Below are 16,781 nucleotides of genomic sequence, written 5' to 3'. Positions count from 1 at the left end.
ACCCATGGGTGCTCTCGGATGGCACTGCTGCTGTTCCCTACCCAGAACACATTATATTCCTTACTTGACTTCTGGCACAAATACTGCATAAATACCTAAAATAAGGCATATGTAGAATTTTTGTGCACATCAGCTTAAAGCTTCCTTTCCTTACTGTTCATTCACCCCAATGCAATTTTGTTTCATAAATGCCCACACAACGGCAACATATTTTGGACAGAAGTATGAACATGGAAAAAGGAAATTAGGGTTAATTCAAAGTTAGTCTTACTCATCTGACAGTACTTAAAATTAGGAATTTGTAACGCCTAGTTATTCTATTCCTGAAAGATTTGACCCTCAAATTTGATGTAAAAATAATACTGAGATATATCATCATGTTTGACATAAACCTTGTTTGGGTTTTGTTTTTTTTTTTTTTATTTTTATTTTGAACTGTGAAACCTTTAAGAATTAATGATGTTCTAATTTTTTTGACGGAATTCGGGATCAGGCCTGAAATACTAGCTTTTCCTTTAAAAAAAAAATCATATATCCTTTATCATAGTATATTTCATTTTCTCTTAGTAGATGCTGTGATTATTTTTGCACACTCCTTCGAAATAAATTTCCTGAAAAAAAAAAAAACACAGAACTAAAGTAGCAGCTAACCATTGCATTTTTATGTATTCATTAAAGATAAGATCTTAAAGGAAAGAGGGAAAATACGGACATTAGTAACTCTTACATATACTCCTCGGTGCTATTATATTTTAATTAGCACAGTTTGCAGGCTGTAACCTTTCCTAGGCCTACATGATGCATGAATATTTTATTTGCATTACTATAAAGTAAAAATAATTTGATTATCATTCGTACTATTTATGATTACATGTTTCTAGACACGCACATAGCCTCTATTCATGGAGGACTTTAACATTCTTAAATAGCATAGAGTGCTGACAAGCAAAGTATTGATGTTTACAGTATCATGCAAACCCCGAAGCCAACCATGCTCACATCCCTTTGAATTACTTTTCCAATTCGAAGCCTCTGAGAACCCAGTCCTCCTTTATCTCTTCTCGTTATAAAAAGTGGCAGGAGGCAGAGTGGCAGAATGACCCACAAGATGGCACCTGTCACCAGTGGGATTTCTTCTGCCTTCTGCAGGCCAAATTTTGTTTGAACTCACTATGGCCTCTGTCATATCCTCATTTTCCCTTCCACTCTTGCCTCTCCTCCTTAATCCCCTCCATGCAGGCTCAAGCTCTGTTTACCCAGCTTCCGAAACCTTTTTTCTGCAAGAAGCTAAAGTAAAACTTTATTGAAAGAAGGGGCTCAGGATTAAGAGGCAAAGCTCGTCGAGGAGGAAGCCGGGCACACCACCTGCCGCCTTCGCCCGGCTTCGCTTAAAGACAGTTTCTCCTAAACACCATTACCAGGCTCATTCTTATAGATGTGCATCTGAAATACATGATTACTTTAGGTCTCAAAGGTGAGGGAGCTGATTAGCTCTCTAATGAAGCCTTTTGTTATTACTTACAGACAAAGTACATCACACAGATGGAACGTACCAGAAGACCGCTTCCTTATGTCGGGCCAGACATATTGTAACTGGTAAGATCATCCAGAGCAATGAGGTGAAGCGGCTTTTATAAATACAGAATCAGCGGAATTTTTAAAAAACAGATTAAAGGCAGTCAGAAAACAACAGAAAACAACAAACAAGCACCCTAAGATCACTAGGCCTAAAGCCCCAAAGATGAAACTGATCGTTCATCTGCTGGAACTGATAATTCTTCGGCTAAAACTGGTAATTCATCTGCTACACCAGTCATTTTGTACTTTGTCCAAAATTAGGTGGGGCCACATTCACTACCTGCCTAATAATAGGGTTATAGTTGCCTTATCACAGAGTTATAGTCAGTCTATAAAGAAGATGGTGATGGACATCCCTCTTATCTTTGACTACAGACAGGGCCAAATGGAAACACACGCACAGAAAAACCTTCCAACTGCAGGTCACTCCATCACTTAGTGCAACTGAGAACTGTTCTTCCACACAAAGTGATGAAGCAGAACTGGGATCTACACAGAGCCTGGAACAACAAGCACCTCTTCTCTTATGGCCACGCCACATCGATGGTCTCCTGGTTTCTCCCATTAATGACTTTGTGGCTTGGAAAGGGAAAATATCTTACAATCTGTTCGTAATTGTCCTCATTCCTCCTTCTACCAACTTCAAAAATGCACCTGATTACCCCAAAGCATAAACAGAGTCCTTCAGTAGCCACCAGTAAGGGCAGAAAAGGAAGAATGGTTCACAATTTTCCTATTTCCTAATGAAAGATGGCACAAGGCTTGAGTCTCACTTAGGGAAACCTTTGATGTCATCTCATAGTTTCATCAAACCTAGTGAAGAAATTCTTTTTTACATGTTATTTTATACCAAGACAAAATTATTAGAAACAATGCAGTTACATATAGATAGTAGTTAATCACGGTGTTAAAAATAACTGCTACTATTGTGTAACCTTTAAAATATTAACCCAGTGACTAAGGATATCCTTTCAATAGCTGTCTACAATTAACACAAAGAGCAGACTGCGTTTCTGTAGGCCATATAAGTTGCTTTTGCTACAAACACCAGAAATAATTCTCACCTCCCAAGCCAATCAGGCCATAAACATATATTTTACAGAAATTCATGAAAATCTGAAAATCAATGCAGATTCCAAGATGCTACCTTCATTTCAGTGCCTCCTTCATAAATAACTGAGAGATAATCAAGCAGTGTTGGGGGGGGAATTAAAAAACCCAACCCCCTAACAACATCAATAGTCTCCCTTTGAATTGGAGAAAGTGAACTTATAAAACTAAGCGGGTTTATGAACCATGCCAATTTGCCATGAGTTTTTGGGGAAAGGGGATTTTGTTTTGACCTTTTCGATTTTTCATTTTGAAGTGACTTTTATTTCAGGCTTTTTCTGGTAAATTATGAAATCAAGCAAGTCCAACCCAGAATGAACCATTTTGATCAATCTGAAAGGCAGCTTTTTTTTTTTTGAGACTTTTCCTCTGCCAAGAATTTGAAAATGTCACATTTCATTCCAGGATGAACAGAAGCCAGATTTCGAACTCTCCAAATCCTTTGCGAAACAAAATTTCTGCCTCTTTTTCACAGCTCCAAAATTAATTTTCCTCAAAGACTGCAGGGTGGCTTAAGATAGTGGTCAGCAATTACAGATAGCACGTGGGTGGATTTTAATAGCATTAGCGTGGCAGGGGCAAGGGCGGGATCACCGAGTCGGAGCATCTTGAGGGAAGACTGAAGCTCTCCCAGCTCCTGGCTCTCAGTGAATCCCAAGCTCCAATGCCTCACTTTTGAAGCAAGATATAGACGCCGAAGCGAACGCCAGCATTTCCAGGCTCCCACTGAGTTTCTATCAATACTCTTAAACTTTAAAAAAGAAAAATACAATCTGGTGTAACAGCCTTAGAAGACTGCTGACTACTGCTACAAGAAACTCTCTACAACTGGAACCTATATAGGGATATAAATCCAAGAGCTGACCTGTAGCTTTTCACCCAGCCAAGGAAGCTATTAAATTCTTGCTGATTTAAGTTACTCTCCAGTCAGTAACGTGTTGCCATTTCCTGAAAAGAGAAAAAAAAATAATCTCCCAATGTTACCACAAAGGGCAATTCCTAAGAATTGTGATTTTTGCCACAGAACCATTTCCGAAGATTTGAAAGTCATGAGGCCAGGTCTGCACTTATCAACAACTTGGTGGCATTAAGGCTTCACCATTTCTCTTGTGGCACTGCACAGGAACATCTCACCCTGCCATGGACCTTCTCTGGAACTATTCCAGAACAGGCAATAGCATCACTCAGGTTGAAATATCCTCATAAAGGTCACACAACCACCAGGTCAAGCATGAAAAAAACATGGCAGCCTTTTTTTTACTGGACGTATTCCACAGCCATCCAACCAGACCCAAACACCATTGTCTTCTCAATGGGCCAAAACCATCCCTTCATCTCCCACTGGACACAGGACAGTCTCCTTCCCATCCACACCACGGCTGGTGGGGCTCACAGAGGGTGCAGAGCTCACTGCTGGGCTTTGCACAAGTTGCCTGTACTTTACAATAAAACAAGATAAATTCTTTGTGTGTCAAGGACAGATATCGTTCATGCTTTTTTTATCACTGTTGTTTCACAAGCTCTCTTGCTTCTGCCACATCATCCTGCTCATTGGGAGTCATATTTAAGGTCAATCAGTATTCGCTAGTCCTGCCCAGAGTAAAAATTTCCCCCTTACACTCAAAATGACAGGCCTGTAAAACAAAACATGAAGGAAAAAAAGCCATTCATTATTTATAAAAAAGCAAAACGACAGGAGCTGTCTTTTCTTGCATTACACAAATCCAGTATGAAAACTCTAACCTGTATACTATTCTAAAAGCTCTGTCCCTGTAATATCTCTTTGTTTTTGTAATTATTTTAGGCTTTCCACTCAGGAGCACTAAAAAGAGCTTATATTTTCCCAGCACTCAGATGAAACAACTTTGAAATCATGCCTTGTAGTTTTCTTTAGTATAATTAATCTCAAGATGTCACTCCCCCACCCGCTATGATAGTCTCTGGAGTGGATTGGGGGGGACAGAGAGAATGATATTTTGATTTTCAGCCCAGTTAACCACTCTTTCTCCAAAACTAGATCATAAAAATCAAACAAAACCTGCAAGAGATAATCCCCCACCAATAAATTTATCAAGAGTGAATTTTCTGCAGGCTTGCTAAACTGTCATAAAGGGGAGGAGGTAGAGATCAAATATACTGTTGAGTAAGGAAACAGAGAGCACAAACTTTGTCCTCAGCTCGGGGACAATGATGCTCAAAGATTAACCCACCCTCTCAATTAACACCTCACATGAAAATCCCAGCAAGGTCATGGGATCTGTGCTGCAACTCGGTCAATCAGCATTGCCTGCCTCCATACAAACCAAGATCGAATGCAGAATTAACACTGGTCCCCCAAGCCCTCGCTCACAGACTCACGTCAGATTAAGCCCTTGCATGGAGGAGATATGAAAAGCATTTCTAATTAGGGTCTGAGGTTACTGGTTAAAATGCAGTCGAGCAGTCTACCAACCATTCTTCTCCCCCCTTTTTTTTTTATAATTTTAATTAAACTCAGATACTATTTAATTCCTACCTGCATATATTTAGTACTACTTGAATGCAAACCTGATAAAGAATACTCCTGATCCCCACTTAGCTGCCACAAGCACTTATTAAAAGGAGGGTGACTGTCTTCAAGATCTTCCATGGGTCCCTTTGCAATAATTACTTTTTCTATCAAATGAAAAGCATAATATTTTCCTGTAAATAGATTTTTTTTTCCTTATGAAACCTTGACTTCCCTACTCTTGTGACGAAATTATAATTATAACCTCAGTGTAGTGGTTAGTTACTGTCATTCCAGTCCATGAGGAGGCTTTTTTTCTGTATATGCTCTGCTCTTCTTATTCCATTGCTTATAGGACTCTTCAGATGTACATTTGAGGACATTTTGCACCCGTTTATTGTCACAGAAGCATTGCTGTACATCCTGTGTTTTGGGGAATGGGAGAGAGGGGACTTAGCACCAGTCGGATGCTGTTAAATTATTTGTAATTCTAGGGCACTCCACAACATTTCTGCCATTGTGTGATTAGCAATCTAGATCTCTCTCCATAACAATTTTTAATATCTACCATGACCCTGGAAGCCTTAATGCTACATCTACAGCATACTAAAGCCTTGTGACTCCAAATTATAGCCCTGAATAATTCAGGAATTGTAACGGTAGCTCAGTACTTATTAAAGCACTGGGAAAACTTTGGGATTCTCATATCTACAGGCTCTTCATTATTATTCTGATTATAAAGATATTTTAATATATGCTGTTGTTATTCTTACACATTACCAAATACCATTTGTGAGGAATCCATAAGTGATCCAACTCCCGTACTAAGCAGCTACACCTCAGAGTATCCAGGGATGCAGTAAAAATGAAGTTTCCTTTTTTTTTTACCAGGAAGATGGGAATTATCTAATAATCTATACATTAAATTTTAAAATCCAAAATTATGTCTTTGACAGCATAAGACAAATCTGCTACCAAACTTATTTGAGCAAAACAAAATCATGTATGTATAGAACATCAATTTTTTTCCTGATACCACAAATAGGGAGAAAATTAATGTAAGTAACTAGTTTAATAACATATTAAACACATTCTGTCTTCTGTACTAATCCCAAGTAAGCGGCTGTAATAAGCCTTAGTGACAAGGAGGATCTAATGAAGAGTTGAATTTTTCATAGAGGTTTTATTAGGTTCATCAGCCTCCTCAAAAGTCCAGGCCTTCAGTCCTGACAGCTCTGAAATCTGGAAGAGATTATCTTCAATTTACTGAGAATAAACATCTCATTTCCACAAGGAAAATTCCATTTAGTGACAAAATTTGTTCATGTCCTAAACTTTGAAACCCTGCCACTGGATGTCATACTTGAGTAGCTTTGGGTAAATGGAAGAATTATTAAAAGTTTCAATAATAATGATGAAAAAATATATAAAGTATTTTTAGTGTGAAAGTAATCTATAGCACAGAAATAATCCAAAATAGAATTTTGGCAAATTTTATTAATCAGCTGCTTTCCCAAGTTGTTGAAGGACTTTCATTACTTTCTGGACAGTCAGGAACTTGCACTTTTGTATTGACTGTCCTCATCTGACTGCCCCACAGTGACTATGACTTAAGTTAATGGTTTACCAGAGGAGATATCCCACGCTATTAAAAGGAGTCCTCTAGATTAATTTATAATTCAAAGCATCCTCTCCTCAAAACCTTGTAAAATATCAGATGTATTGAGGGGGGAAGTAGCCATAGACTGTCTCATTTAATAAAGTGGGTCGAACCAAAACAGAAATCCTAGTGCAATCACTGTGTATGCTCTCAGGTTTAAAGAAGGTGATAAGGTTTTATTTACAACCACACTCATAATATCTGGTGTGGAGCAGATGATAAGGTTTTATTATTGCTGCTTACTTCTGGAAGAAATTACTTCCCACGTGTGTAAAGCTGTACATTAGAGGAGACTCGGGCTGAGCAGGAAACCTGGAAATCCAGGAGGAAGAGGACCAAATGTTCCACAATGTTATACCTCTAGTGCAAGGAGGTAAAAGCTGCCTCAGTCCCATCTTCATGGGAAAACAGGCACTGGGCTATGATGCGTGGGTGTCACTTGTCCCTGCCACATCAGTGGAACAAGCTTCTCAACATTGATAGGAGTTACAGAGAATTCTCTTTTGTCCATCCAACACAGCTTTATATTTAGGAAATATCTTCCCCCATCCTTCACAGACACAACCTGGTTTGGTGGTTGGGGGGTGGTGTTTTAATTACTTTTTTAAACTAAAGTTTAGTAGTTTCATTACCTAATTATCCTTTAAGCTTCAGAAGGTGTGGAGGTGTTCTGGAATAAATGTACATTAAATGTTCTTTAAGAAATTACTAAAAAAAAACTAAATAGAAACTATTTCTTTTGATACTGTTTCAATGCAACAGTTAAGAGAAATACTGAAAATCTGCAAAAACACTTTTAAAAATAGGAAAAGTGCATTTTTGTTCATTCCCATAGAGAATGAAAGGGAGGCAATGACTATCCTCAGCTCTAGTGATTTTCTGTTTCTGAAAGATATCACCAAATCCACTGAATGTTGTAAAGCAAGGCAACAGGAGCAGAAGGCACAACAAGAATCCTAGGGAACTCCTCAAAATCCTTCAGGATTAACGATGCAGACAACATAGTGGGGACTGTGTTTTACTTCTAGACTATTTACTTTTAGAGTAATTATGTCCTGATCCGAAACAGACTGAAACAGTCGCTTACTATAGAGCAATGATGCCACTATTTTCAAATAATAGCAACAAACTTAAACCTGCAAAACTCTATTACAGACAGGCAAGGAATAAATGGACAGTTAACCATGATGGAAACAAACAAAAAAGAAAACCTCCTGACAAAAGATCTTGCAATCTTAAATGCACCATCATTTTTAGTGAGATGTGTTGTGTCACTATTATTTATCCTCAAATTACACCTGTCCCTTGCTCATACTAATTCAGTTTAGCATGCAAAGGCCCCCATATATGTTAGAAGAGCTCCTGTTTAGGTTAACAGAAAAAAACTGGTACCTACAAGAGTAAAAAACTTTAGAATACATTGTTCTTTTCTAAAGCTCATCTCTCCCATTCAGCAAACTAGTGTTCTTTTCATTTAATCTACTCGGGTAAAAATAACCATTAAATATCACCTAAGTATCACTTAAATTCTATTTTGGGGATTTATGACTAGGATTAGCTTTGTGTCAGCTTTGTGTCACCTCTTAGTACAGGGTTGAATGACAGAAATTCATTTAACCACAGTTTGAATCCCATTTCTTCCCTACCTCTGGATTCATGTACATTTTTCTTTCTAACATATATTGATCCTGGAAACCCAAAGCCACTTTTTAACACTTTATTAAACACAATATATACAAAGTAACATATTGAAAGTATAATAATGAGGCCATTGGTAATATAATAATGATAGCTGAAGCTCTATCAAATATGTAATTAATATTTTAATTATATACCTCATATATCTGCGCCCCACTGTGAAAAATAACCGGGTCTAGCAATTTTCATGGACGATGACAAGATTACTATTACTAATGGTCTGAGGTACAAGTGTTTATTTTTAACATTATTAACGGTACTAATTATGATGAATATGATTATTTAGAGTCATTATGTGGTAGAAGAGTTTGATGATCCACTCAGGTGCCTAGAATGTAACATTCTCCATCTACCATCTATGGAAATTAATGACATAGCTTAACACTGTTGTTATCGTACTCACTGCCAAGAAAATTGCTTTTAAAGAAGAAAAAAGCGAAAGATCACCCGAGTGTGCTGCCCATTTCTTTATTACCCTGCAAACGTTCGTGTTTGCAAATCAGTAAGAAAGCCTGATAATAAGATGTTTTGCACCAGAAAAAAATGAGACAGTGACTTTTACAGATGAAGGGACAGGTTCCATGAGCCCTTCTCTGTACAGAAGTATTATTTTCATTATTGTAGGGCTTGGAATCAGAGCTCTTGGGTGAGGCACCAGCCATCCAAAAAAGCTTACAGAGGCACAACAGACAAAGGGGCATTTTGTAAAGCCCATTTCACAGATGGAAGCTTACACCACAAAAATCTAAGAGGCCTAAGACCATATAGTTTATATCACTGCAAGTATCTTTATGGTATCTCACCTGTGACCATGGGCATGCTTTACCTCCAGCACAGTCAGCCCACCTCAGCATCTTCACAGGTATTTCACACATGGTGATACAGCTGATGCATTTGGGCAGACAAGGTGCCACGTGAGCTCAAGGACACATTGCAACTGTGCTTGCAGGCTCACAGGTAGGAAAAAACTCATTTGTTGGGCAACCTCGGGCTTGTTTTTGGCAGAAAGCACTTACAGAGACACAAAGGCTGTGGTGGATACAGGCATAGAACACACATTTCCAAAAACCAGAGTCACAAGCGCAGCACAAGACCACCACAATGCTCTCCAGCTCTAGAATTAATCTGCTCCTCACACCCCACAGCATGGCCTCACAGGGTCCAACTAAACCCTCCTTCGATGGGGAAAATGTACACATAATTTTGCCATCGATTTTGAAGTGAGTCAGTGCTTAACCCTGCACAGAACTCAGCCCTGCCAAACAGCTCCCTCAGAGCTGACGCTTTAACTGCCCACTGACAATAAACAACTGCCACCTCTGCAGCGGGATTCCCTGTGGCATGCAGGAGAGAGAGAGGGCAGAATCATTAACTAGTTAAATCTGATAAATACAGACTCTCAGCAAAAGGAGGAAGAAAATGGACCATTCTCACTTTGTAATGCATTTCCATCGGTGACTGGCACGCTATTAGGATCGGGATCAAAGGGGGTGGGATGCTGGTGTCTGTGGATTTGGGCCTTTCACACTGTCTGATTGATGGAACTGAAAGGCTTCTGCTTGTAAAGCAGTCACCCCAAACAGCTGTCTCCTGCTCCTGTCCTCCTCTCCATTGCAGCATATGCAGTTCAGATTTCATTTACCAGCCCCTTTGAATAGCAACGCTCTTACCGTGGAAGCAAAGCCTTGCCTTAAAGAGGATGCTTGGCAATTTGCATGCACAGTGCTGCTAAGCATTGTATGGCATTAGTTGCCAAAGGACATGCAGCAAATGTGTATCTCCTATCTTCCCTACTTTTCTGGTTTCTTAAATTATCAGTGTTTTACTTCCCTTTCATGTTCAAAGCATAGCAAATTTATTTGATATATTCTGAATGCTGAAGCATGCCAATGACATCAATCAAACTACAGAACACTGGGAAAGCTGCTATAGAGTAATCAGAATTGGCCATAAGCTATAAATATCTACTGTCTCATGATTCTCTTGGCTGCTATGCAAACTTTGATCATTAGCACTGATCAAAGATCATGAGGGATAAAATGGTATTATGATATAATGGCATGTATGCTACAGCTGATACTAAGGGCTATAGATGACCTATGCTTGACTATATCATCTTTGCTCACCAGAAAGATTCATTAAAATGGCAGACTTCTTTTTGCTGTACCTCAGAGGATATGTAACAAAAATGCAGTACAATCAGAATTGGCATAACTATTCATGACCAGCCTGAGTGGTTTATATTTGTATTCTCTGCAACAACAGCTCCTTATAACACTGCACAGGTGACTCTCAGACAGCACCTAATTGTGCCTGAGAGGTCACAAAACACAACTAATGACTTTTTATTGTTTTACTGCTTTTAGATGGATTGGATGCTTCCTCTCTAACAGCAGGATATACCAAGCACTTCACAGCTAGATCTTCTGTAGCAAAGTTACACAAGTTTGGCTTTGCATTTTAATCTAATCATTACTTCTGAGAGGATAGTGTCATAGCAAATGTAGCTTCTACTCATTTGTAAAACATCCCTCATGTCCAAATTGAAAAACAGTATATGGGTCTGCCTCCCTTGTCTGCCAGTATTCTGTTCTGTACTCTGAATTAAGTAATTAAATACCTACCAGAGCTCCAAAGCTTTCAGATAAACCAAAGTAGTATCCAAACTCACAGCTGTCAAATAAAATGATACAGAATTGCTTTGCACAAAAGATTCATTAAAATATATCTAATGAACACATCCTTACTCATTAACTTACGAGTAATTTTCATAGAAAATCCACCCAGAAAAAACTGTTGAAAGTTCTCTTAAATCATCTAGTTCTTCCATTAAAATCTGAATATCTTTCCTTGAAATTTAAGAGTTAGCCTACCCAGTCAGGGCCAAGAATGTCACATGACTCGCATGGCCACATGTGTTTCAGAGCTGTTATCAATAAAATCTCTACAGGTGACTCACACAATTCAGATTAAAAGTGCTGGATACACTTGCATTGGCAAAATTACATCTGAACGACAAATCAAAATGCATCTTTGCACTTAGTGTTATCCAGCATGCAGATCTCACTCTGCTTCGTTAATACTTCATGCTTTCTTGAGCCAGGAGCTGCAGCATTTCCAGAAAATAACTAATAGACAGATGATTACAGTCTTCCCTATTTGACACATCAGAAAAAAAAAGACAAAGGAGAGAGGGGTGATTTGTCCAAAGTCTTACAGAAAGGCTGAAAACCAACCACTAGCATGGATCCCACCTCTACTGGGCCTAAACTGAATAATTTAAATAATAAGATATTTCTTCAACTGAATTTCTTTATTCCCATCAATAAGATGGGAAATCAACCAGTAGATGAACACATTCTCATTAACTTGTTCTGTATAAACCATGTTTTCCCATCCCCCTCAGAGTTGCTTGAATTCATAGAAAAAATCATTCATATAAGTTCTTTCAGTGACAAATAAAACAACTGATTCGTACACAGGCTTCACACTCCAGGTCAGAACAAATTGTCCTCAAAAGCAACACAGTTAAATTGAGTGGAACTAGCCTCCACCAACTTCCAAGGTACATAATATATATCATAAACTTGTCTTATTTGGCACCAATTTGACAACCTCAGTTTGAGAGAACAGGGAGTGAAAATGAGTTTTAAGCATTCAGCTACAAAGAAGTACAACATTCATTATGCACAGTCCTTTAACAGATTGCCCAGATTGTGGAGGCCCTTCAGCAGACTTGAAATTTCATCTCCCTGTTGCAGTTTTAGTTACTACATGTACCACCAATATATAGCTACTACTACAGTATAGATTACTGTTCAATCCAGAGTTTTTCCAACAAAGTCCATGCTGCTTCTCACAAAATCCCCTCTAGTCCTTTGTGGATCTACCCGGTAAGAAGCCAAATTCCACTCCATGTGGATGAAACTGAGGAAGGAAAGGGCTGAGGATCAGTAATTATCTCAAAACTGATGGACAGTGGGGTATCAGCCACTTTGAACCTGTCATGGACTCTCACACAAGGTCTCACTATCACCCACCAGGTCTGCCTTGGTGAAAACTTCTGTGACAAAAGGTGTTCAAAAAAAGTGATGTCACACAGCCCTCATGCCATTCAAAGGTGAATTCAGCACTATTACAGCATTCCTACAGATATAACCCAAAATGGTTCAACATGCCACTTCTGACTCACATCTGTGTGAAGGAGAACAGAATCTGCCCCCTGGGAAAACATTTTATTGTGCCTTTGATTCTTAAAAGTATTCTTTCTTTGCCCATTTTGGGAGAAGACTATTTCATGTGGCTTCTTCTCCCTCTGCTTATTACTGATTTGCAAGTTAAGCCTTCAGATTTCCTATTCTCACCTAAAAACAAAATAAGAGAAAAGCCAGAAGTGTAACTTGACTTTTCCTTTAGGTCATTGTCAACGTCACTCTGGCAGAAGTCTGATAAAATAAGCAGCACAAACCAACAGGAAAAACCTGAATTAGAGTCTGTTCCAGTGCCTACCAAAGTCAATGGATGTCTGCACTGGTTACAGTGGGCATTTGATCAGGCTCAGGAGGGGATAATTTGACACTCAAAAGCACTTTAACCTTCTTTTTTTCTAATTGCCATTATCTCAATCTCACTAGCATAGCCCAATTTTGGGCTTACAGTGCATGCAAAGACCCATTGTGTTGTCAGAGACAATAATCATGATGCTGTTATAGTGCCTTGATTACATCTGTGTGTTTTTATCTACTGCACTGGCCCCGGTGTTGGAAGAGATTAGTATTTCCCACTGACTTGCTGTGACTTTCTTTTAAAGCCAGGAGTCATTTTTTTAAGTTTTGAAAATCATCTTTTCATCTGCCAAACAGGAAAAATGACTGATTATATTTTCAGAAACTTGATCCCTCATTTTTAAACCCAACACAGGACTTGTGAAAGTGTTTCTGAGGTAAGAAACAGTTTCATTATTCTGTTTCTTTTCCAAGTGTGTGTGTGTGTGTATATATATATATGCAACGAACATTCTGACTGCTCCATTTATCTCTTTTGTAGACCACATTATGGAACAGTCTTTTCCAAATGTTTGTACTTTTCTTTTCTCCAAATTAATTCAATGTAATCTTAGAATTTTACCTTGTACAGAACAAACAAGCAATGGATGTCATGTTTTAACTAGTGTCTTTTTCAATCTCCATAGATTTTCATGATTTTAACAGCCTTCTGCCTCTCCCTTCGCTAACTAGGGATTAAAAACACTATCCCAAGTCATCCTCACCAGTCTCAGCCCAGAAATTATCAACACTCACCCTTTGATTACATGACATTCTCAACACCTGCCTAAGTATTAAAACCACACTCATCATCATAAAATCATAGACTGGTTTGGATTGGAAGGGGTCTTAAAGACCACCTTGTTTCAATCCCTCTGCCACAGGCAGGGACACTTTCCACTAGACCGGATTGCTCCAAGCTGCATCCACTCTGGCCTTCCAGGGATGGGGCACCCTCAGCTTCTCTGGGCGACCTGTGACAGGCCTCATCACCCTCACAGGGAACAATTTCTTCATAATATCCAATCTAACTCTGCCCTCTGGAAGTTTAAAGCCATTCCCCATTGTCCTGACACTCCGTGCCCTTATCAAAAGTCCCTCCTCAGCTCTCCTGTAGCCCCTTTAGGCACTGAAAGCTGCTCTAATGATATGATAATCATGATATGTGGTTTTCCAAACCAAAAGCAGCTTTTGTAATAACACTAGCCCTTGATATGTAAGTGTATTAAAACCACCTTTCTTCTTTCCTGTCCTAATGATTAGCCTATACATGAATGGCTTGGAATGATCTCTTGCAATCATGCTCACACTGCCCACCTGTACAGAAGTTTCAAATACTGAGACAGTGTTATTTTTTTTGAAAATAAAATATAATGACCACAGTAGCAAAGAAGAGATTCATTCTCCCTTGAAGAAAAAAAAAAAAAACCTTGTCAGTAGGATTTTGAAAATAAACACTATAGTCAGCTTTTTTTTCCCATTTTTTGACAGTTCGGGGCAAAGTTAAATAGCACTAATGCATTCCATTTATTTCAGATAGATCAAAGAAAGAGAAAATGTATCATCAAGCAAAGTTTTCAAAGCACATGCTCACACACACACACTCCTGCTTTTCTAGGGGTCTTTTTAATGGAAATTACTGTCATTTAGCTCACAGATTACCTTGACTGAGCAGGAGGGCAGCATCAGTTGGTGCAGTGCAACAGTGGCCATGCATGACCTTGGCTTTTCTGAACATGCTCCTTTACACCTTTGCAGGTAGCCTGACCTGAAGTTATCAACACCTAAGTCCTGCTCTTCATTAAAATATAAGTCTAATAACTCATGAAGGATAATGAAGACAACTCAACATCTGTCAGAATGCTTACTGAAACCTTGGTATTTACCTAGACAACGAAACACAGCAAAATACGTTACTACCTATCTTTTACCAGCCAATATTAGCAGTTATTGTCAGTTTTAAATATTTTTCCAGCCCTTAAAACACTTCCTTCAGGGCAGAGGTGCTGGCCTTACGTTAGCCAGAGAACATAGTGAAAATAAGCCCTGATAAACAGTTTTGACACAGATATTTTGGGCTTCAAGCTTTGGTGATAATGCACAGACACAATCACTACTACAGGATATTTTTATTAAAACCAATTGTGCATACGTTAAAGGGATTAAAAACTGGGTGATGGCTTTCAACATGTTGTTAGTAGGAAAACAGTCAAAAAACAGCACTTCTGTGAAGATGTGCCTTATACAGTTTGTCTTGATCCACTACTGTAGAGTATATACATCAACAAATAAGAAGGAAATAGAACAGGGCTGTATTCACAAATTTTCAAAGCAGATAAGAGTTATGGTGGATCACCAGCTGTGACTAAAATTTGCTTGTAATTCTTGGATGTATAAACAGGAATAAAAAGGTAAGGAGGGAGAACAAGCAATACACGTAGCAGCGATTTAGTCATTATCAAAATACTGGATATAGAAAATTAAGGTAGTTTCCCTTAAATGTTTAAAAGAAATAGTCAAAGTTTGGAAGACCTGCTGTGTAGCAAGAGATCTAAAAAAATCTTCAATCTAAATAGACTGCCCACAAAATTTCAGAGTTAACCTGATTTGATGTAGAAACATTGATATGGGAAGAAGTTATTAGACTGGGTCTTCAGGACATATTGAACTGCTCCCCAAGTCTTTGAACCCAGCACAAACAGGAGGTTACAGTAGAACCTTTAAACCACTTCACACTGTCCCACACCCCAGGTCTGGACCCTCCATGGCCAGTGAAACCACAACTGCTTGTTCAACTCTGCAGCAGTCATGCATGTAAGTGTCTCCACAGCTTAATGAAACATTAAATCTGACTTCAGGCTCTGTCCTGCTCATCTCAGCCTCCCAGCCTACAATTATTCTCCAAGTCCACCATGCTTTCAAGGCTCCTTTCATCCATACCCTGCCTTTAAGTGCTTCAGCTTGAGATCTGAGCTGGCTTGGAGCCATGGTAGGACATGAAACACCTGGTAGTTTTTATCTGGCAAGCAAGATGGCTTTTGGTGACCCCTGAACAGAGTCATGATCCTTACAGATACATCACATCCTGCTGAACAAACATGTTTACGGCCTCCAAAGGTGACGCTGTTAGGCAAGAGCTGGGACAGGAGGCAGGATGATCCTCTCTCTGAATCTTCTCCCCCAGTTTCACCAGGGGATCCAAGTGGTGGATAAACCTAACGTTTAAATGTGGTTGCAAGCTTGATCAGATATATGTTAGAGTAAAGAGTTCTGTCTGAAGAAGTCATGCTGTGGATTAAACTCACTCCACTGAACTTATCTTCCCAAAAGAGCCATGGAATAGCCACTCATGTTTGCCTTGAGGATTGTTTTAAGGGAAGCTGTTTGTCATGCCAATATAACTTCCTTCCCACAAAAGCATATATAGGTACAGTTCTGTACTGGATACTAACAATCTATATAAAGTGATGTTATTACCAGAGTCACTATGTATATGTTGGCAATTACATATATTTTTCTTCTTTCCACTATATCAATTTCCTTTCCCTAATAAAGTGTGGAAGGTTTCCCAAAGAGTTTAATAACCCAGAATCATTGAAGTGTAGCTGTTAAAACAAGCTAAACTGGTTTAACTTCTGAGCTGTCAGACTTAATTTCAAATGACGAGATGTGACCGCTGTTTTCATGTGAATTGCTGAAATTA

At 38.8% G+C, this 16,781-nt stretch overlaps 1 long non-coding RNA gene across 1 annotated transcript in view; it reads right to left on the bottom strand.

Moving 5' to 3' along the window:
- LOC126637080 (uncharacterized) overlaps positions 1–16,781 on the bottom strand; it is a 72,622-nt gene that overhangs the window by 33,785 nt on the left and 22,056 nt on the right. Inside the window, exon 2 of the long non-coding RNA XR_007628191.1 lies at positions 3,554–3,636. This is a non-coding gene — a long non-coding RNA (uncharacterized LOC126637080). The remainder of the gene's footprint in view (positions 1–3,553; positions 3,637–16,781) is intronic.

Source organism: Myiozetetes cayanensis, unplaced genomic scaffold, assembly GCF_022539395.1.
Source record: "Myiozetetes cayanensis isolate MyiCay16 unplaced genomic scaffold, myiCay2020 scf14, whole genome shotgun sequence".
NCBI classification, from domain to species: Eukaryota; Metazoa; Chordata; class Aves; order Passeriformes; family Tyrannidae; genus Myiozetetes; species Myiozetetes cayanensis.
The sequence above is the reverse complement of the archived record's forward strand: the minus strand, read 5'-3'. Positions and strand labels throughout refer to the sequence as shown.